Genomic DNA, 23,332 nt, shown 5'->3' on the forward strand with positions numbered 1-23,332 from the left:
GTGTGTTTTACTCTATTATGATCTCTTTCTACTACAAATTTGGTTTTAATTCGGAAAATATAAATCATAAAAACACAAATACACCTCAGCAAAATCACCGATGCTTTATCATTATAAATTAAACATTGTCTGCACTAATAATATTCCTCCAGTCACGTACTTATTCTTTACACCACAGTTCCTTAATCATTCCCAGCTGCAATAACGCATCATTAGTTATTAAAAATATTCATGAACTTAATGAGATGAGTGGAGAGCGCCAATATAAATCTGCGTCCTCTTGGGGAAAATCCTGTCACCCGTGTCTCTGACGCCGGATGCTGATGTGACTTCCACAAACACCTGTCAGCCAGCAGGAGCGCTGCCATTTCAGCCATTACTTCATTTTTCATGCATTTCGGTCTCACCTCAGGTCATTTGGGCTTTCTTGTGTGCAACATGACAAATGGGTGTAAGAGCATTAGCTGTTATTAAAATGTTGCAGCTGCGAGTGCGGTGCTGGCGCTATTTTTTTACTTCACCTGGATGTGAGTTATGGAGGAGAAACTGAGGTGTTTTTGGAGCGTGGCTGATCTGTCAGGAGGAAACGCCTGTGGGATCGGAGAACTGTCAGAGGAATGACAAAATAACTTTGGCAAAGTTAGAAACAACAAGGTTACATTCACTCATTAGCATTTGTGAACTATAGGCTAGCTGCGAACAGTAATTTATCTGACTTTTGTTAAGCCACGCACTGTGCGCTAGGATGCTAGCAAGTGTAATTTCATAAAGTCAATTTGTTATATTTTTAGGACACTCATTTATGCGGTATTTAAATTCACTTGGTGGCCATCTTGGAAATGCTTACTGGATGAAAATCTGAAAAATATTTTTGTCAGGATTGTTTAAAATTAGCAATAAAATCTGACAGCAACTTAAAAAAAAAATTAAAACATCTTGATTTTCCAATGAAAAAAAAGTCATTGCTAATGCTAATTGCTAATGTTCACATAACACGACTGGTTGTTTTCAGTGAACAAATGTAGAACAACCAAGACTTAATGACATTTTAAGATATTTACCTTTATCTCATTTGACAGCCATCTTGGAAATACCCACTGGAAATCTTCAACACTGGTTAATATTACATTTCAACTAAACTTGTGTTTAATAGGTCAAAATTATGAATTTTTTTAATATAATATTTTCAAGACTTACCGCAAGTCAGTTGGCTCGGCAGCCATCTTGGAAATTCCCACTGGATGCCATTTTCTGAAGCATGATAATCTAAATTATTTACATATTTCAAATCGACAATACATTTGGATTCTCCACCTGAAATCATGCTGAAGTTGCTATTTTGCAGTGCTAATGCTACTTGCTAATATACACACACAACCAAATTGATTGTTTTATCATAACAACTCTTGAATAACCAAGACTTTATGATAATTGAAGACTTTTTACCAGTCACTTGGCAGCCATCTTGAAAATGCCATCTGGAAGGTATTTTCTATGTACTATTACACTTTTCTGAATTTTCTTCTTTAAAACACTTTTTAATATCATAACTAAAATTTACCTTCATAAAAAGGTCAAATTATGACATTTTTTTCATATAATTATATTTTTAAGACACTTAGCAGCCATCTTTTAAATTCCCACTGGATTATATTTTCTATCAGCCATGATGTATAAAAATATACAAAAATTGTTTGGCAAAATTGTTTCATATAGGTATTTCAAATCAGCAATACCTAATCAGAAATACAATACAATGCTATTTTTCAATTTGTGACAATGCTATCTTCTATATATACACCAAATGCAATTGATTGTTTTAACTGAACGACTATCGCTATTATGTAGGACAACAGTTTGTCAAGATTATGTTTCAATTTAGCACAAATTAGGCATTATGGACAGTTGGGGCCCAAGCAAATGGAAGACATTTTTTTCGGTGCACATAGCGCAAACCAGTGTGTTTATAATGCATAAAAACAATATGATATGAAATACCTCTTTGCATTATTTAGGAGCTGTTTTCTACATCTAAAAAATAGAAGCGACCTTTATTTGGCGTCTGCATTACATCTAAAGATGTATTTTTTTAGACTGTTTGCTCATCTGCAATACATCTATAGGACATTTACTATGAGATGTCAAATAGACGTTTAGAAGATGCCTTTAAGATGTTACCCGAGTGAAATGTTGATTAAGTCAAGTTACCGTTAGCGCTTTTGTGTACAGATTGTGTCAAAGCAACTTTACAGTATTAAATACATTCACGTTAATGACTTGATGGCAGCATTAGTGCGACTACAAAGTGAATGAATCATAAATGCATATTTGTGCATGCCTATACAGCGAAATAAATGTTTATAAATTGTTGTCTATGACCTGATATTCACAATGTGTTTGCTTCAGAAACTGGTGGCTTTACTGTGCAAACATTTAAGTCTCAAGACCCCAGGGACCGAATATGCAGGCCTGAACATAATAAGGAGCGTTTACAGTCCGGGGAATGGATTAGACCAGATTATTACGCCTTGAAGGTTAGACGCGTATAAAACAAAGACACAGAGGAGATACTGAGACAGGGAGCAGGCCTGTTCTCTAAAACCAGTCTTTATAATATCACAAAATCATGTCTTTTTTAACTAAATGTGAACATTTTTACACATAATTCTGATTTTATTATTGTTCTAATGCTCAGCGCAGATATTAATGACAGGCGACTTATTTAAATGCCCTTAAAAACAATTTATCATTCACATTCATGTAAAACAAGAATTAATCAAAACCGAATTAGCATTCAATGTTAGACATAATGGTTTGACTGTGCCAGGCCATGACTAAAGAGAGCCCCAGAGACATGCTTTTAATGTGCGTGTGGAATAATAAAACACATTAAGCGTCTGTTTCGATGTCTACCACAAACATAATAACATCAGCTGTCACGGTTTCCACACTTTAAAAATACGGTCAGAAATGTATGGATGCCCATTTCCGCCACTGAATGAAAAATAAAAAGGTTATTGCAACTTGTTATCTCACAATTCTGAATTGCGTTATATAAACTCACAGTTGCGAATTATGAAGTCACAATCCTGTCTTTTTTCAAAAATTGCGTTTTATAAATAATTGCGTGTTATAAAGTCACAATTCTGACCTTTTTTTCTTGCAATTGCCACTATATATCTCACAAATCAGGTTTTGTAACGAATACAATTGCGAGTTTATATCATGCAATTATGAGAAAAAAAAAAATAATGTAGCTAGATAAAGTTTAAGCTATCTTTAAAAAAAATAGAAAGTCTTGCTTATTCAAGAGCCCTTCAGTTACATTTTTGATAGTTAATGCACGTGTACTTAGCCATTAGCATTAGCACAGATGAAAATAACAGTGTTTTTAGCGCAATTTCAGGAGGAGATCCTAAATTTATTAATCAATATAGCTTGTTTGCAATCACATGATTCAGCATGTTATCAGTGATCTGCCAACCTGCTCTATGAAAATCTGAGAATCTCATTTCCATTGAGTGCTAACACGAAGCGGGAAAATCCTGACATGATACAGTGATTTTCCGATCCCCTTGGGAGCCGCTCGTTTGTTAGCGCTGAGTTCTCGGGTTCGTTAGAGCCTGTTCTTCGTTTGTGCATCTCAGTGTGACACCAGGTCAATCTCTAAAGCATTAATCACGATTCTGAATGCTTGTTTGTACAAAAACGGGCTTCATTTTCACCTGGGAGCTCAACAAAAGGCCATTCTCAGAGAAGAACACGGCGCTCTTATCAGCGTCTCTTTTCTTTCTCATTAATTTCAAACTTCACTGTAACTCACAATGAGGAACCATTAGGAACAGGACGAATCGGGACAATCTTCCAGTTTTGAGAAGCGCTGACTCGTGGGAAGACGCGGCGCTTTGTTTGCCCACCTCTCGCCGGCCCACACTTAATGTGCTGTTAATCAGAGCTGAAGTGGTGGGACTCTCCTTCTCTTATTCTGGTGAAGCGGTGAGTCAGTTCGACTCTTCACACCAGCAGACGAACATCTCTGAGCTCCAGCCTGCTAAAAAAAGAGCTGCTGAATAGAGCAAAGTGCCATCAAACACCTTGCATTTCATGAAAAACAGACTCCAGACAGTGTACTTATCCTATTCCGGGTCAAACGTTTCTTCATTTCTTCAACTGTGAGAAAAAGACGTTTAGTGGAATCACCAAGCTGCTCTTTTCTACACAATCAAAATGAACGAGGCACATCATAAAAACTGTTATCAACTGATATCATGATTCATTCAATATTTAATTGCCATTATTCAATCAAAATTAAAATCAATTACAATTTTAATTTAGTTTTATTTGATTAGTTTTTTTTTTCTTCCAAATTGTGTCATAAAATGTTAATGAAATCATTAATATATATATATATATATATATATATATATATATATATATATATATATATATATATATATATATATATATATATTTACACACATTACTATAATATGAAATATATAAATCATAAATAAATTATATAAATGATATATAATTATTTTTAAGAATGATTATAATATCTAAAAATTATATATATTCTAAATAATATAAAGTAACATTAACTTTTCTAATTATGAAATAAATTAATATTATATTAATATTATAATTTGTGGGAAATATTTGTATATTAATTTCAAAATGTGTTTTTTGGAAAAAAAATATATTATAAATAATATAAAATTCTACATATTAAACACTTTTTTTAGATTAAAAAAAATTACATTAAAAACATTTATTATAGAAACAATCAACAACTGCAGAATCTGTCTAAATGCATTAAATGGAGCTGAGAGTGCTATGTTTTAGCATGCTAACTGTAATCACAATCAAATTAGCACAACTATTTAACTAAAACACTTGACGTTCACCTTCTGTTGAGTTCTGCAGGATCTGTGCAGGTCTGCTTAGCAACAATCACATGAAAATATGAGGACAAACAGTTCGATCTGGAAACAGTGGTGTGCTTTCAGTGATTTTCAGACGCTTTTAGGAAAAACAACAGTCCGGAGTCAAAACAGATCTCTTTCAAAAATAAATCATCCATTGACTTGATGCATTTGGAGGTCCTGGAAACAAAAGCACATTGTACACTGCATCAGTGTCTCATCAATGGATGCTCTGCAGTGAATGGGTGCCGTCAGAATGAGAGTCTGATAAAAACATCACAGTAATCCACAGTCCATCAGTGAACATCTGGAGAAGACAAAAGCTTAAACAAATCCAGCATTAAGATTTTAACTCAAACACATAAGTCTATAATCCATAATAACACTTCCTCCAGTGAAAAAGTGTTCTGGTCTGAATCAAGAGAAAAATCTGCACAGATCAAAACAGTCCAAAACAGTTCTAAACAAATATGTGGATGGATTTTGATGTGAGAGACAAATGGAGATGAGCTTATGCATTGGAGGAAGCTTTCTCGTGGATTATGAACACTTATTTTAGCTGGAAGCAACGGTTTGAAGCTAAAATCGTCTTATTGATGGATATTTCTTACAAACATGCATCTTATTTGAGTCAGTTTGGGTGATCGCGAATCATTTGAGTCAGTTCGGGAGTTCAAAGCGGGTTCGCGAATCATTTGAGTCAGTTCGGGAGTTCGTAGCGGGAATCGTGAATCATTTGAGTCAGTTTGGGGTTCGCGAATCATTTGAATCAGTTCGGGAGTTCGTAGCGGGTTCGCGAATCATTTGAGTCATTTTGAGGATCGCAAATCATTTGAGTGAGTTCGGGAGTTCGTAGCGGGTTCGCGAATCATTTGAGTCAGTTTGGGGATCGCAAATCATTTGAATCAGTTCGGGAGTTCGTAGCGGGTTCGCGAATCATTTAAGTCAGTTTGGGGATCGCAAATCATTTGAATCAGTTCTGGAGTTCGTAGCGGGTTCGCGAATCATTTGAGTCAGTTTGGGGATCGCGAATCATTATAATCAGTTCGGGAGTTCGTAGCAGGTTCGCGAATCATTTGAGTCAGTTCGGGAGTTCAAAGCGGGTTCGCGAATCATTTGAGTTAGTTCGGGAGTTCAAAGCGGGTTCGCGAATCATTTGAGTCAGTTTGGGGATCGCGAATCATTTGAATCAGTTCGGGAGTTCGCGTAACGGGTTTCGCGAATCATTTGAATCATTTTGGGAGTTCAAAGCGGGTCCGCGAATCATTTGAGTCAGTTTGGGTATCGCGAATCATTTGAGTCATTTCGGGAGTTCACAGCGGGTTCGCGAATCATTGAGTCAGTTAGCGAACACAAAGACATGCCATATCAAAACTTACATTGTCCAGACAGAAGAGAAACTTGATGTTTTCTGTGAATAAAGATGGTAAGATTAGCAGTGCTGCATTTTTCTCCAGATCTGCAATATCTGTTTACACAAAAACAACAAAACAAAACAGATTATTGGTACACATTATATCTTAGATGTGATGGTTGTCTCGGTTTACATTCACAGTTTTTTTTGGAAATGTAAATTTTTTACAAATAACAACATCTAAATAATAACATTATTATTTTGCTTATTTTTTAATTCAATTATTAATATATAAAGACTGAAATATTACTGTAATTACTTAGTCAAATAAAATATTTATATGATTTATTTTACACTTCACTTTCAAACATTAATCATTAATTAGTATGTGAGCCGAGCAGCATCCAAAATCAAAGTACTTCTGCTGAGATTCTGAAGTATGCTCACAATGGACACTTTACTACTCCATGAGAACACAGGAGAGGATTTATGAGTGGCAGTGAAGCAATGCAACTGAGGTTGTAAAAAATTAAAAGAAATTAAATTCAATATGTCTCAGTTCACATTATTTTAATCTCCGATCTCGTGTGCAAGTGTTTTGTTTGCATTTATGTGATTGCAGCAGCACATTTAACTTTAATTGTAATTACACTGAGTGGATCTACCTGTGAATCAAATTATTTTAATGCACACCTTTTAGCCAATCAGAATCAAATATTCAGACAAACCATGGTATAAATAGATTTATTAGAGTAACCATTCAACAAACCAAGCAACTAATGGTTGTGTTAAGAAAGAAAAGAACACTTTTTGTGTTTGTGTCAATTTGCTAAAGTAGACAGTAGTGTTCCTGTAGCTCAATTGGTAGAGCATTGTGGGGTTGGGGGATCGATTCCCCAGGAACACTTGACAGGTAAAAAATTGATAAAGCAGGTTTGCGAATCATTTGAGTTCGGGAGTTCGCAGCGGATCCGCGAATCATGAGTCCGTTCGGGAGTTTAAAGCGGTCATCATTGGATGACAAGATTATCTGTGGATTATTGTGATGTTTTTATCAGATGCTCGGACTCTCATTCTGACGGCACCCATTCACTGCAGAGCATCCATTGATGAGACACTGTTGCAACGCTACATTTTTTCAAATCTGATTTTACTAATCATTTTAATTGCTCTTCAAGTTTTTCCCACTAGTTCTTGTATGTTGTCTTTGAATAGTAAAAGTTTCTCTTTTTTTCATAGCAAAATCAAATCAAGCCTTCACACTCTCAAAAAATGTGAATATTTGGCCATATTTTATGAATCGAGTAGCCTCTTCTCTGGACTTCAGATACTTTTTGCTTCAAATCAAATGTTTCAGTTGCTTCAGCGGTTCACACTTTTTGAAATCCCTACAGAGAAAAAGAGCGGGAAAATCCCTCCAGGATCTGACCACACTGTGTTTTGGGCTGAATTTGCAACTGAAGCGACGGAGGTCCTTGGTTGACATTCAGAGCACCGTCTGTGATTGAGAGCTCCAGTAATTGCCTCTGAAAGCGGTCAAATGTTTTCATCGCTAGGTAAAACGCCGCGGCCAAAGTCGTTACTCACTGAAGCGTGTAAAGATCGCTTCACCCCAGACGAGGCTGCATTAAGTTAATAATCACTTTCCTCTTCCATCCGGCTCTTTTTGGCTTTATTTGGGGAGCGGTAGACCACTCGGGACAAACAGCAGAGAGGAACAAATAACACATTGTCAACAGATCGCATGAGTAAAGCTTTCACGCTCCGCCGGACTCAATTATAATTTACTTCGCCAATTCCACGACATTAAAAGAGGCCAGAAGCGATGTTTATTCAGACAGAGCTGCGAAGGAAAGCTTGCGGTCATATATCAACTCTCAAGTGCCGTTTATCTCTTGTAAATGAAATTACAGCTAGTCAAGAACTTTACTGATAGTGGTTTGAATTGAAAACGCAAACCGATATTGATTGACCTTCCCCTCACGAAGAAATAGGACGCCTCTTATTTTTAATCACACCTTCATTCCCCAACTATCCCAGCACAGTAATCCCTGTTTCATGACTACTTTGAAGCCCTCAGTGCATACTTTCTCCCAAACCCATGGATCAAACCATAAAACATAAGCTTTTCACATGTGCATCATAACGTAAAGTCTCGCAAGGCGACTGCAAGAACCTAATAATGCGTTTTTCCATTCGAGCGAAAGCACCACTGTATTAGCATAATGTTGCAGCAAGTGAAAGTTATCCAGTTGCTATGGTGAAGCCATCAAAGAGACATCTAGCCTTAATATGGAATGAGTGTATTACATTTACATATTCTGTTAGAGCAGGAGACGTTTCACTGAAACACTGAAGACGCTCGAGTCACGCAGGCTAAAGAAAGCACCTCTCAGATTGGAAAAAGATGCTTTTACAGCAATATAAAAGACTGAACTCAAACACCTCATAGCATCAATGTGTTTTACACGCTGGATGTAAATGCAATGAGGAAAGAATCTGAACAGGCAAACCTTGAGGATTTGGATTCGTCAGTAGGTCAGAGGTGAAAGGTCAAGTCCTTAAAAATACTGAAAGGTTAATGACTTCGGTGCAGGATAAATGAAATAAAATAGGTACTTAAATTACAAGAACTAAACTTGAAATAAAAAGGTAATTAAGGCTAAATCTAAATTACAAATTATATTACCAAATTGATACCAAAAAAGCTAAAATTAAAACAGAAATTTGAAAAAAAAAATTACAAAATTGGCAGAAGTCAATTAAACAATTAAACCTGTAATAAAAGGCTAAATATATAAATAAAAGTACTAAACTTTAAATATGAAAACTGTAAAGAAAGCCTCAGTTGAAATATGATAATTGCAAAAATGTAAACTAATATAAAAGTTAATTAAGGCTTAATTGACATAATAAAATGATTAAAAATCGAACTTAAAATGAAAACGGAAAATATAAAAAGCTAATTTAACATTAATAAATACTATTATAGTATTTAATTTTTGCAAACCTACCTAATTATGGGTTAATACTCTCTAAAATACTATTGTTAAAGTACTATTTTTGACCAAGTTTACACAAATTTATTCAGCCCATGTATCATGAACAAGGTCTTAAGTCTGTATTATACTTTTCAAAAATGTAAGTTGTAAATATTATGTTTAACTTTTAATAAAAGTAATGGAGAATGTACTCTAAAATACATTTGTGTAGCTTCCTTAAAATATGGTGAAGTTTCTCTTGATGAATAAAAATATAAAAATGCAAGTGACACTTTCAGCAAACTTAATTTTCGCTGTATTCCTCACATAAATCAACTGAAAAACAGTGCACGCAAACAATTTACAAAAAAGTTAGCTGTGTTAACATTGCATAAATGCATAAAATACGTTCTCAGGAACATTACTGCAGTACAATATTTTTCACACTTTCTACAATGCACTTTTGTTTAGCAACAAACCGAGAGAAAACATGCTAGCGACGTTACAAATAAAAACCAGTGCACATTTGATTCTACTGGATATCATATTTTAGTACTAATTGAGCACTCGGCTGTTGTCTTTTATACCGTAATGATCCTTAATTCCTATTTGTTTGCGAGAGGAAAAACAGCCGAGAAGCGAATCTCTCATCCTGTTAGCATAGCTGTTACACAAATGCCCTGCAATCAAATGAATAAATAATTTCCAAAACAATTACGGCTCTCTCAGACAATTCAGACACGGCTGCTTTTTTAACGACGGCGGCAATTATCAGAGCGCTCGTGTGATTTTCTTGAGAGTGCACCTAACCGAACCAATAGAGGGTAAATAAAGCGCTAGTCAAACACATAAAAGAGGCGGACAATACCATTGGATTAGGAAAAGTGGAGAGGGCAGCAATCACTTACAGACTGATGAAAGAGCAATTGAGCTGTTTTTTCGCCCATCCGCTACACCATCCACATGTAGACTGAACGATCCTCAACACAAAAGTGCATTAAATCACCAATGAAAGGGATTTATTTAGCTATTCCTCCTTTTAGACATGTGGTGCAGTGATTATCCTTCTCAAACAAGTTAAAGTGGTCTGGTTTAGCTGGTCTCCAAGTATAAAAGTGGCCCAAACCCAGTTAAAGTGCCAAAGAACACCAGTCTGACTAGCTTGGTGGCTAGCTGAGACCAGCAAACAGCCTTACAGCTAATTTAAGGCACCCTGGTTAAGCTAGCTAAGTGTTTCCCAGCAGGTAACATCCAGTCTGCAACTGGATGAAAAAAAGTGTTTCTACTAAAGAAAAAGCGCCTAAATTAGCCTGATTAGTTAGTATGGTTTGATGCCTTTGCCCTTTAGAGACTTGTAACCAGCAAACTAGCTAAAGTTGTTTCTAACATGGACATGACATGTATAACCTATCTAAAAACACTTAATTATATGCTACATAGATTAACTACTTGCTGCGTTTAGCATGCTACGATTAACATTAGTAGCAAATCTTTCCCAGAAACTGCTATGAATTTTATTCAGAGTGAGTTTTAAGTGCAAAAATCTCTTTACAGTTCCTGGGAGATGATGAAGTGTTCAAGAAAGCTTTCGGAAAATCTTTCGGAAAATCTTTCCGGGTTTCTTGCTCTGTTTGTGCAATTCTATTTGTCAGTGCTAGTGGGGCAAAACCTTTAAGACTTTAGCACTTTGGGATTGTTTTTAACTATGAAAAGTGCTTTACAAATAAAATATATTATTATTATTATCACTTTGACTTTGGAAATCTGTCGTCTGCATTCAACAGATGGACCCTAAAAGTCTACAAAGTGACAGTAAACTGCAGCAAACTTTTCCACTGAAAAAATAAACAACAACAACAAAAATTTTAATTAGCCCGATTAGCTAGTATTTGTTATTGGTTTTAGAGACACGAGTTATATCAAACTAGCTTTAGGTTGTTTTGAAACCAAACTTTAGCATATACAGTATTATGCATCAGAACATGTTTAATACTTATACATATACTTATATATATATATATATGTTAAATATGTCGTCATTATACTGTATGCTACATGCATTAGCCGTTTATTGCATTTAGCATGCTGTGAGTCGTAGTAGCAAATATTTCCCAAAACCTCCACCGAATGTTATTCTGTGTGAGTTTAGAGTAAGATTTTTTTTTTTTTTTTAAAACAACAGCTTAAAGAAAATCAATCAAGAAACCTGTTGGAATAAAATTCAATTAAGAATATAATAAACGATATAAACACTTATTAATACTTCATGATATGCTACATGGATTTAGCCTGTATTTAGCATGCTACAATACGTAACAGTAGCAAATATTTCCCAAAAATGATCACAAATGTTATTCTGTGTGAGTGGGAAATCTTTTCGGAAGACCTTTTCCCAACTCTGTTTATCAATGCTAGTGGCTCAAAAGTCAAAAATTACACCTTTAAGACTCAGACTTTGGGAATTTGTCGTCTACCATCAGAATTCAACAAATGGATGCTGAAAGTCTCAGAAGGCACAGTAAAGCAACACAAGCTCTCCGAAACCATCTGATCCCCCTCAGGAAGGCTGCATTTTGCCAGGAGTTGTTCTTTGTGAGAAGATGTGCTGCGTCGACCCCATGCGTCCCTGCTCCAGTCCCCGGTGGCGGCTTAAAAAAGTGCAGCTGACATTGAATTGAGTTCAGAGGGCCTCCATCTGCACCCGCGTCTCCCACTGGACCCTTTTGCCCAGCAAACCTCCCTGACTGCGTTCCACATTCAGTTGTACAGCCGTTTGACTTCAGCTTTCCCCCTTCTGTTCCCGAGAGACCTGCTCGGCATTGACAAATGCACAAATGCTGCGCTCTGGCTGACGGTTTCATTTGTATTTATGCGGCTCCCTGGGTAACCCTTAAAATAACTATTACATTTACAGCAGCACAGACTCTCTAACACAGTTGGAAATGAAGACGAGAACCATCAAAATATGTGTCCTGAGTGAACGGCCCCTTCGATTTCTATTTCTGCTCATCGGGATGCAAAATGGCGTGAGGATGCTGCGCATGCTCTCCATAAATCAATCTTTTGTCTTTTGAGTCTAGGTGCGTTTCTGACTGACAGGTTCAATTTGCTTGACCTTGGCTTTCCTTAACATGCACCAAATATATAAACGAGGGGCAGAAGCCGAGACGCGTCAATCCATCACCAGGGACGGCTCATTCATTCAATACCGCTGACTGTAAATGCTGTTCTTTTTGAAAATCTACCATACTTGGTTAACCTTACTTAAACTGTGCTACTACTACAGGACAGTGAACGTTAGTATGGTAAAACCATGTTAAAGTTAGTCTTTTCTGTCAAATGAGGACAGATAGTTACAGTAAACGCATGGTAAAGATTATATTTTCTGCCAAACTAGCAAAGTTACCGCAATTCATGCTACTCTGTTAAAAAATATGGTAAGTCAAATCTTTTCTGCCAAACTAGAACATATTTTGCCAATAATTTTACTAAGGTAAAACCTAAACGTAACCTTTTTTGCCAGTCTAGCACTGATACGTCAATTTAAGGGTTACTCCACCCCAAAATGAAAATATTGTCATTAATCAGTTACCCCATGCCGTTCTAAACACGTAAAAGCTTTGTTCTTCTTCAGAACACAATTTAATATGAAGTATTTTGGATGAAAACTTGGAGGCTTGTGACTCCCTTATGAAACAAAAATATATTGCAATATATTGGAAAATATCATGTAATATATTAGGCATATATTCTTATATTTATTTATATTTTTGCAATATATTAAAAGCGGCAATCATATGTATATTTTGCAATATATTATATATGTATCATCAATATATTATTAAATGTATTCAAATATATTAAATATTAGAAAATAAAAAGGGAAAATAATATATTACCATATATCACAATATATTTTAAGAAATATATTGGTAAATATATTTTCTTTCGTAAGGGCTGTCCCATTGACTGCAAAGTAAATTAAACTCTCAAGGTCCAGTAAAGTCTATAGGCATTAGTGAAGCTGCTATGAAATGGTTTGATAATTATCTATCAGAACGTAAACTCAGTGTGTGAATATAGAAAATTATAATTCTCCTTTTCTTCAAGTTAAAAAAGGAGTTCCACAAGGATCTATTTTATTTCCTATCCTATTCTCTATTTTTATAAATGATTTGGATTCAGTAGATTCTGCTAACATCTATATGCTGATGACTCTATTTATACAGCAGCAGCATCTATAAATCAAGCTCTGATGAATTTACAAAAAGCATTTAATGCTATACAATATTCGTTGGATAAACTAAAATTAGTTTTAAATTCAAAGAAGACAACATATATATAAAATCACAGTTTAATTTCTATAAAACCCTAACTGACATTTTCTCTACAATTACATGTTGTTTCTGTACATTGTCACATACAGTGTTATGACAAACGTAAGTATTATTTTCAACGGACTTCAGAGTCTTAATTGCTCTGCTCTATAAATATGCCTATGCTGCTTGAGGTGAATCACAGAGGCCCAGCAGATGTTGGAGCTGTAGTGTATTGCAGGGGTTAGTGCTCCCCTGTGACTTCTCTCGTACATTTTCTATGCTTGTCAGGGATTGTGTACTGAAGAGGGCTAGGAAAGAGGGAGCAGTAGATCTCACCGTAGCATGCTAGCAGCTGCGCTGGACTGACAGATGTGAACTCTTCTCTCACCGATGGGCCGCAGCTGTTTACCGCGTCTTCCAGTGTAGCAATCCTGTCCGCGTTTGTGTCGCTGTCGCTAATGAGCTCAGTCATGCACAAAAACACACATCCTTCCCTGCTAAGAACAATGAAGCGTGTCTAGGTGTGAATGTGCTAGCAGATAATTGTGTCACTTCTGAATTTGGGAAAAATCATTCTTTTTGTATTACTCAATGCAGATTATCAAACAATCACGAGGGTTCAGTGCTAACCTAGCACATCCCTGAAAAGAAAACATTTGAAGTGAGCTTGTTATTTTCATCTAACATGAATGGAGCATAAACTGACTTGCTAATTTAAGAGTATTTCTTGCCTACAGATAGCTGCTTTTATGCTTATTATCTAAGGTGCTGTTGTGGTTGTTAGGGCATTGCTAAGCATTAGCTAAGGTGGTCTGCATGGTTTTTAGCACATTTATATTGCTTTTGAGTGGTTTCTATGGCATTGTTAACTGTTAGCTAAGGTGATGATTAGGTTTAAATGCATTTCTATGCAGTTGCTAGGGTTTCTAGGGAATTGCTAAGTGTTAGCTAAGGTGGCCTACGTGTTTTTTTAAGTGCATTTCAATTGCCTTTGAGTAGTTAATATGACATTGTTATGCATTTGCCAAGGTGTTGATACATTTTACAAACATTTCTAAGTGGTCGCTATAGCATTGCTAAGCATTAGCTAAGGTTTAGCACATTTTTACAAATTGCTCAGGTGTTTTGGATGGTCGCAATGGCGTTGAGTAGTTTTAGTACATTCTATGCAGTTGCTGGGTCTGAGTGGTTATTTGGGCATTTGCGAAGAGTTAGTAGTTGCTAGGGTGTTTTGGGTGGTTATAGGGCATTTTGAAGTCTTAGCAGCTTCTGGGTGTTTTGGGTGGTCACTTACAAGCAAAAGTCAATAACTGTCTCTAGATATGGCTTAAGTTGGCTAATGTTTTGAGTAGTTTTTAGCACAGTTGCTAGGGTGTTTGGAGTGGTTGCAAGGGGCTGCAAAGCTAAAATTATGACTGGCAGCTCCTTATGTGTTGTATCGAGTCATCACTTACTAGCTATAAATAGCCATAATATGGCTGGAGTCCAGCATTTCCATGTCCATTTCAGAAAGAAGAATATCTGACCACTTAGTATATTATATTAAAAACACAATTAAACCTTGCTGGACTGTATAACCACTGTCAAACTCCAATGCACATTGTATCCAGGCTCTGTGCGCAGCTAACGCTCGTGTCCATCACTGTTTATCAGGGATGACCTGGATGTGATCTGATGTGGCGGTGAGGTACATTAAGCTCTCCAGCAGCGAGGGAGGGGGCAGCGTTGTCCAGCGCTGCCCTTGAGTGGAGGACACAGCCGGCTACACGCTGGGCTGAGTCGAGCCGTGGATCGCTGGAGTGATGGTTCCATTAAGCCCTTTCTAAGATGGGTCAAGAGACAGAGGATGCTGGGAGGGCAGTCAATCACCACCCGGCTCCTGTTCACTCTCTATGGCCCCCGGTCAGACTGAATGACTCGGAAATTCAGACCATAATCAATTTGTAGGGCACCAGCCGCTGATTCAAGAACAGGTGAGGTGCCAAAACTCCAAGCATACGCTCTGATGAAGGTAATATACAACGGCAGATTAAACGATTCATCTTCACTTCGTCCGCTTGGTCCTTGGGCATCCATCCTGGACAGGGTGAGGGGATATAAAACCAACAGATGGCTGATACTGTTGGGAAGGTCCAACCCAGACCTTATTGGATGCTATTGATTCCATGGTACATCATATTAGTCACAAAGATGTATTGATGTAAAACTCAGTGACTGGACAACTGTTTGTTGGGAATGTTTTCTCAAATGCATGACTAATGACTTATGTCTTATTTTGCAACATATTAAACCCATAGTGAGTTTTTTTTTTTGTTATGGAGTTTGCTATTAAAATGTTTATACAAAAGTATAAACCCGTTTGATTGGGATTTTTCATTTGGACTTGTATGCAGCCACCTAGCAACCACCTTGAGCACCCTAGTAACCACATAGCAACACTCAGCACCACCTGGAATGTCCTGGAAACCACCTAAAACACCTCTATTTGATTGGGAGATTAGGAGATTGGGATTTTTCCCACTTGGATGAGTAAGCAACCAGCTAGAGCATGCTAGCAATCACACAGCAACATGCTAAAGACAATCAGATAACTTTATTAATACTTAAAATGCCCTGGAAACCACCCAAAACATTATGCCTTGTGTTTCACCTTGGCATTAACTTTCATTGTCAGTACTTTGTTGAAGCACCTTTTTCTTTAATTACAGCCTTTAGTCTGTTGGGATTTGTCTCTACTAACTTTGCACATCCAGACTTTTCAATATTTGGTCACTCTTCTTTGCAAAACAGCCCAAGTTCAATTTAATCTGATGATGAGCGTTTACGGACTGCAGTCAATGGATTCCACAGATTTTAAATGGGGTTTAGTTCTGGACTCTGACTAGACCATGCAAAGACACCTTTTTCTTCTTCATCCACAGTGTGCTCAGTTTTGCAGTGTGCTTTGGGTCATTGTCATGCTGGAAGGTAACGGTAAAGCATCTTCCCATTAACAACTGGCAGAGGGCAGCACATTTTCCTCAAGAATTTGATGGTATTTTTCCCCATCCATTGTTCATTCTATCCTGACATCTCTTTAATCCAGTTCGTAGCAATGTCCGGATCCAGGGAGGGTCTGTGTTGTACCAAAAACCTCCCACATCTTAATAATAGACTTATAAAATAATTTTTTTTTATCCATTTTCTGACTTTGTGACTGTCCACAACTTTATCCATCTTGTAATTTAAGGCTGCAAAATGTGATTATTTTAAAGGGGGGTTATTCTCTTCTATACCCACTGTAGATACAGCAAGTGCTTGCAAGCTGAAAACCATCACAGTTCCTGTAAATGCAGAAGACAAAGAAATCGATAGCTTGCATCATGTGATGCCGTTCAAGATGGTGCATTGATGAGGGAAGCTCTTTCAGTCACCTCGTGGGAACTTCACCTTCCCATCCTTCAAGAGCGAAGGAGCACACCAGTCTAATAGTCCACCCCAAGCCATTGTGTACGACTCAACTTTGGCTCCTAGCAGCTAGAAAAGACTCTCTCTCAATTTCTCTTCTGTTAGACTTTCATTTCTGTTCAGGCTTTGTGAAAGCCACCCGAAGTCTCAAAAGCTGCAGGTCCCAGGTCCCCGTCAAGCCCTTTCATGCTGAGATAAACAGGCAGGCGTAGGATTTAATTCAAACATATAGACATGTCTGTCGCGGTCTCGCTCCAAGGAATTGAACACTTTTAGCTGATGTTTGATGGCACTCGTTTGCCAGGGGACCAGAAATCCCAGTTCAATCCAGAAACTCTTTTGGCTCCAGCATAAAGCCAGTGATGTAGTGTAGAGCTGCTTTCACAAACAGCCCGACAAGCTCCTCGTCAGCGCCTTTTTGCTGAAGATTTGGCACGCTACGCATCCGTCGTGACCCAACAATAACAGGATTTCTGGAAGTCGAGCCAGAGTTTCAAGGACAGCGGGTGTTCGTGTCTGATGTGGGGTCCTCAGAAGCAAAGACAAGCCATGAGTGGTGTGAATGCACAATCCATCATTTCAAACGCATTGACAGTAAAAGCACAACTTAAGAGGACGCACTGATGGAATGGGGTCTGGTTAGCCTCGGTTGCCTTAAGTTGACTAAGGAATAAAGTTAAACAAGTGGTATCGAATCAAATGAAAAGAAATGTCTTAGCTGTGGTTTTTACTTTCCTCTGTCACTCCGGGGAATCGGAGGAACGTCAGCACAGATGTGTCAAAATCAGCAACATCTGGCTCTTGTCAGCAGATTTTGGCCTGCGGGGGGTTGGGAAAGCTGAGATTGTCAAGAAACCATTCATTTTGAGGAGCGTTTCACTCAAAATGTTCAGCTTGACAAGCACTGGTTGAATAATGGCATCAAGAAGCCCGTCTTTGATGATTACTTTTAGCATGAAACATTGAAAGAGCTAGTTAGCTAGAACATAGCAACCACATAGCAAAGTGCTAGAATTATAGCAACTAACATTTGCTTAAAAAACGTGAGAAACAAGTCAAAAATGGTCAAATCATGCATTAGTTGACAACAAAAAACATCATAAATATAAATCACATTTTAAACAATAATTTTCCATTAGTTACTTGAGAAAATAATAAATCCGTTATGAATTATTATTATTATCATTATTAAATGGATAAATACAGAGCATCATCTATAACTAAAACTAACAAAAATAATTAAGTTATTTCAAATACATTTTACTAATTTATTTTACTCAACTACAATTTAAAATAAGCTTTCAGTTAAACTGAGAAAATATTTCAGTTAATCATTTTAGTTTAAGCTTAAGTACTAAAACTGCTAAAACTGAAAAAAAAAACATTATACACTAAATACACAGATTAAAAAAAAGACAAAAACAAATGAAAATAGAAAACATGAACTTAAAACATAAATAACTTTCATAATACACTATTAGAAATGCTACTAAAATAACTTTATGGTAAGCCAATGGTAACCAATGAAATAGAATACATAAATCAATTATAAAAATGAATATTGTATGGTAGAAGCTTCTTATATATTTTATTTATTGCTTACTTCTAAGTTAACCATTTTATTCTAAATAATTACTGAATTAGCTATGATAATATGGTGCAAACTTTGTTACTATTGTAAGTTTTGATCAAGATAAGAGTACTAAATATTTACGCTCACACCAGGCTGATAAACAATGTGTATTTGTTTATGTAAATCAATTTCTTCTACATGAATCACAAGAGAAATAAGGATGCTTTTCTTTTCTCCAGACAGCCGCGGCCTAATTCTGTGCACAAACTTCCTGTCAGCCTTCAGCGGTTCCCGCGTTTAGCTGGCTGTCAGCCATATGTGGTACTCCTCGGGATCTGACAGGCGGAGAATCTATCAGCGCTGTTTACCTTGTTTAAGGAATCGGAGGTGTTCGGCAGGAAGCCCGTCCGTTTGAATATCCGTCAGTGCCTATAGCGCGGGCTTCTGGCCGTCCTCAGGGAGCCTTCAGGTGAAACCGGCCGAATGCTTGATGTCAGGAGGATATTAATATTTCCTTTGCACCTAATGTCCATTATTGAAACAGCGAGACTAGCGGCGGGTCGTCGTCTCTCAAACACCACTCTGCACCGCACCAGTCAAACACATCTGCTATCCTGTTTATTAATTTCCCACCATGTTCAGTCTTGACTGACATACAGATGTGTTTGTAGACGTCAGATCTGACTGCCTGTTGGGACACACTGGGAAGAATATTAGCATATAGCACAATTACGCTAGCACCACAATCATTAGCTTTCATCTTAACGGTCAAACTATCTTCAGGAGAGAACTTAAGGGGTAATTTAGCATTCAAAACAACAATCTGTTGTTGTGTCTAATGTTCTAAGTGCATGAATATAAATGGCTCTCGTTATGCTAACGGTCTTCTATGCTCCGTTTTCTCTGTCAGATTAGCCGAGCGACAGTTTGAAGAGAATCTTGCTAAACTGTTGTTGTGGCTAATATGAAGATTATGTGAACACAAATGTATTTTATGGTCAGGTTCATGTTAGCAGAGTAACAGTTTGAAAAGAAACTTGTTAAAGTTAGCTAAACTGTTGTAGTTCTCATTACGCTAATGTTTCTAATTTCACTACATTCTTTGTCTATAGTACTTTTTTAAGATAAGCAGAGCAACAATTTAAAGAAAATTTCACTTAAAAGTTAGCTAAATAAAGTTAAAAAAAAATGTTTTCTTTTATAGTTAGTTTTCTTTGTCAGATTAGTTTGAAGAGAATCTCAAAGTTAGCTACACTGTTGTTGGTTATGTTAACAGTCTTCTGCTATATTATATTGCAAAGTCTATATTACAAGCAGATTAGCACAGCAACAATTTTAAGAAAGTCTCATTAAACAATTTAGCTAAATTTCACTAAACTGTTCTTGTGGCTTATATACAAAAACGTATGTGAACAACAGTTCTAATTGTGCTAATGTTTTTCTTCTTATATTAGTTTTCCATTTCAGATTAGCGAAGCGACAGTTCGAGAAGAACTTTGTCAAAAAAATTTAGCTAAACTGTGATTTTAGAGGCACAAAGGGATAGTACACCCCAAAAATGGAAATCATGTCAATGACTTCACCCTCAAGTTTTTCAAAACCTGTACGAGTTTCTTTCTTCTGTTGGACACAAAAGATGATATTTTGAAGAATGCTAGTAACCAAAGTTAATGATAGCCACTGAATTTCATAGTATATATATATATATATATATATATATATATATATATATATATATATATATATATATATATATATATATATATATATATATATATATATTAAAAAAATACTATGGAAGTCAATGGCTTCTAGCAACTTTTTGGTTACCAACACAAAATAAAATATTTGAAAGACTCCTGGTATTTGAAAGACTCCAAACCAGGTTTCCATTGCCCTTCAAATTGCGCAAATTGAAACTGCAAATTGAAAATGTGCCCAATGGAAACTCCGCAAAAACATTTTACGTTCGCATGATGTGTTTCTTCGGGCAATTCCAAAAGGAACATTTTGCAACACTGCAATGGAAATATATATATATTTTTACATTTACAGGTCACTTGGTGTACTGGTGTAAGTCACATGATCATTCTTTAATGTACTACAACATAGTATACATAAAGTGTAAGGGAGATAAGGCAGTAAATTCGAGTAAAATCCATAGACTTTATAAAAATATGGATGTAGTGTCCGTGATGTTGCCCCCCCCTAGTTTACAGAAGAGCATTTTTTAAGCTCAAGGTTGGCAGAGGTGGCGATCGCCATCTTGGGAGCGTGTCACCGCATGTCGCTCCAAAATCAAAAATGGGCAAAAAGGCGGGAGCTGGTTGCTGAAACCACGCCCACCTCGATCAATGGCGGTGACAGCAGCGACAATCCACCTGCCACTCATGTGGCCACGCCCTTAATTATGCAGAACTTTAAGGCTTCATATAATTTAAACGGATGAGTTGTAATAAAATTATCTCCACTCACAGTTGTTATGAAGGGCAAAATTAGCTATCACTTGTTGAACCAGGCTGTAAACGTTTTTTTTTGTTTTTGCTTTAAAAGTTGGTAATTTTAACACGGGGAGTCTATGGGATTGACTCCCTTTTGCAGCCAGTTGATGAATTACAGTATACATTTTTTTTGTTTAAATTTAAATAATTTCAAAATCCCACAAGGTCCCCAGATAATACTAATCCCGTGTGAATAGGTCTGAAATTTGCAAGTTGGATAAAAATGCACAGTTTTAAATATTTATTTTTATACTCCACATGCCCTTTTTCAAAAAAAAAAACCAGTCATTCAGCTGTTGCACTGCGAGGGAAAACACAAGGCGTGCTGCCTTCGTGTGGTTTGTTCTGCTGTGAACTGTATTCTGGTGATCTGACCTGAAGCCTGTGTCTGAAGGCCACGTGCTGCGATCGTTCCTCGCTTTTGACAGACATTGTGTTAAAACGGTCCGTGGTCAGCATGCAGTGATTTCAGCTGCTCGCACATTCATCCAGCGTAATTGCTTTTCTGTGCCGCCGCAAATTATGGAAAAAATAGCCCAAACACTTCTTTGTGTCTAACGCGCTATAGAGATCGCTAACACATGTGACCAACTGGGCGGCAACGTCATCAGAACGCAAAGAACTATGGGTATGTTTGGCCAGTTAACATGGTCCGACATATCAGGCTAGTGTTCTGGCATGAAAATAATGAACAATTAGCGTTAAAAATAGAATATAATCCTACAAAATGCAGCGGGGCTAAAGAAAACTTCGTCGGACCATACCGCCTAAAACTAAATCCTAATGCAAAGATGAGATATGACGAGAAAATAAAGAGAATCAAAGGACTCGACCTTACGAGAAGAGCGTCTAGGGTCAAGGTAACAAGGTAACATGTGAAAAGCCTGAAGAGCTTGATGACATGTTTGCTTGCGATAATCAGTACTGTCCTATACAACATACACTACCGTTCATTTAGACTGCGTGGGACTCAGCAGCACCAGCCAGAGAAGAGTCATGTGTCTTTGACTTCTCACCCACAACTAAACCTACTTTATACATTTTCAGTTTCTCATCATTTCTATCAACTCTCTATAAAGGTAAATGTATTCATCTAAATGTATTTACGTGTTAAATATGTAAAGAAACTGAAATTAAGTTGGTTTAAGTTATGTAATTGTGTTTGCAACCAAAGAACACTGATTTTGCACAATTCTTTCTTCAAACAGATAAAGTAGGCAAAATTTCATTCAATCTTTGTGCATTTACAAACATGGCTAAAAAAGTGTGAGAAGAGATGTTACAAAATATTTTTTTAGAAAACATAAAAAGATTTACATATTAGATGTCAGCATGGTGTATAATTCTAACATGACGCCTTCACAACAATACTTGGACACACATTGGTCAAAGCACAGCACACAACCACAATTATTATCCAGCAAAGTCTTCAGCTCAGTCTCGTGAGTTGTGTGGACACACGTCCTGATTTTGCTTAGTTAGATATGTTCCAGGGTAAACATATTTTGTTGACCCTGGAACAACATTTTACTCCAAAAATATATTCTTGACCATATCCCTACACCTAAACCTAACCTTAACCATGAGTAATCCCTAAAATCAGAGGAAATGATAGATGAATGACACTGATGTACAAGCAGACAAACAGTGATTCTAAGCACAAACTTCACAAAATCTATAAACTGGTTCTTCAAATCTGATTGGTTAATCACAATGTTGTTCCAGGGACATGTCTCAGGTGCAGGTGTAGTGTCTGACAGTAACAATATAAAGAAATTGTGTCATATCACAAACTCTAGTCCTAAGGAATCCAGATTAGCTATACACAGGGGGCAACATACACTACCGTTCAAAAGTTTAGGGTCAGTAAGATTTTTAAATGTTTTTAAAAAGAAGCATCTTCTGCTCACCAAGGCTGCATTTATTTGACAAAAAAAAAACCAATAATAATAAAAACAGTAATATTGTGACATTATGACAATTTAAAATGACTTTTCTATTTTAATAATATAATAAAAATAATGTATTCCTGTAATCAAAGCAGGATCACACTCCAACATTTCATAGGCAGGTTTGCCAGCAAACACAGTCACCAAATAAATTTCAATGTAGCCTACATGTACAACATTTAAAACTGATTAACGTTACGCTTTAGTACATTGGTAACTTAAGCTCATTTCATAGCCATTTCATGCTAGTTAACAGTTAACATTTAAAGAGAGTAATTGTAAC

At 36.7% G+C, this 23,332-nt stretch overlaps 1 long non-coding RNA gene across 1 annotated transcript; it reads right to left on the reverse strand.

The window, feature by feature from the left end:
* Nucleotides 1–1,202: 1,202 nt before the first annotated feature.
* LOC127942987 (uncharacterized) lies at nt 1,203–6,395 on the reverse strand. Its single transcript, XR_008149518.1, has 3 exons — nt 6,305–6,395; nt 3,918–4,170; nt 1,203–1,251 (listed from the first exon to the last, which is right to left on the reverse strand). It is a non-coding gene; the product is annotated as an uncharacterized LOC127942987 (long non-coding RNA).
* Between the last annotated feature and the right edge of the window lie 16,937 nt (nt 6,396–23,332).

Source organism: Carassius gibelio, chromosome A22, assembly GCF_023724105.1.
Source record: "Carassius gibelio isolate Cgi1373 ecotype wild population from Czech Republic chromosome A22, carGib1.2-hapl.c, whole genome shotgun sequence".
Lineage (NCBI taxonomy): Eukaryota > Metazoa > Chordata > Actinopteri > Cypriniformes > Cyprinidae > Carassius > Carassius gibelio.